This window comes from Nymphalis io, chromosome 12, assembly GCF_905147045.1.
Source record: "Nymphalis io chromosome 12, ilAglIoxx1.1, whole genome shotgun sequence".
NCBI classification, from domain to species: domain Eukaryota; kingdom Metazoa; phylum Arthropoda; class Insecta; order Lepidoptera; family Nymphalidae; genus Nymphalis; species Nymphalis io.
The window spans coordinates 3,809,470-3,810,464 of record NC_065899.1 but is presented as its reverse complement, the minus strand read 5'-3'; positions in this window follow the sequence as shown (position 1 = coordinate 3,810,464).

Below are 995 nucleotides of genomic sequence, written 5' to 3'. Positions count from 1 at the left end.
GAAATCAGTGGATCTTCTTCTTCTAATATGTAACGGCCTTAAAAATGTTCCACTTAAACTGCTCTGAAAGAGAAGGTTTAGAGCTTATTCTATTACGCGGTATGTAATGTAAAGCAAGATACACACGTGGCAGAATTTCATCTTAGACGCGTAATTCATCATAATCTCCACGAACATGAGATGATTTATAAGCACAAATTATTGGAGTATAAAAAAAAATATCTTGTCCTGTATAATTATTTTTATTTGCAAAAGGAAGGTAGACTTGGTTGCTCAAAGACATTACAAGTAAGAAGTGTAAATCATTCAATGCTTTGATAAATATAAGATGATGATGATGTTGATGAACTAACGATGAGGCGTGACGCCTAAGTTTTAATTTTTAATAATTGCAATTAAAAAGTACATTGATATTTCAAACGACCTTTTATCGCAAGTGTCCCACGCTGAGGCAGTTGACATTATTTTTATAACATTCTTTACATTAATTGTCACTAAAACTATTTAAGATCTGTATAGTAAAGTATAAGTACATAATTTGTTTTTGTACTACGCAATAATTTAATTATATTAATGAATTCAGTGGATAAGTAAAATATAAATTATATATAATTATAAGTATTTTTTTATTATAACAGTGACATATCTTGATATAACCCACGTATCTGTAATTACACTGACTGTTCAGGTTTTACACAACGCCCTATACTGAATACAAAATACAAAACAGTATTTATCAATGAAATACTGTAATCTAGTTCCTTGTTTCTTTTTATAAATAGTCATATTGCTGTTAAAATCATCGTTCCAGTAAACATCTGTTTATCGTACAATTGTAACACTATAGGTCTCGACTGAACGCTTGATATCGCGTACTCGACATTTAATGGAATGCGTGGGATTATAACAAAATGTAAGTATCATCGTGTTATCGAAATGCTTTTCGATTTGAGGTTTATATTGATATTATTATTTATTTTATTTATAAAAAAATT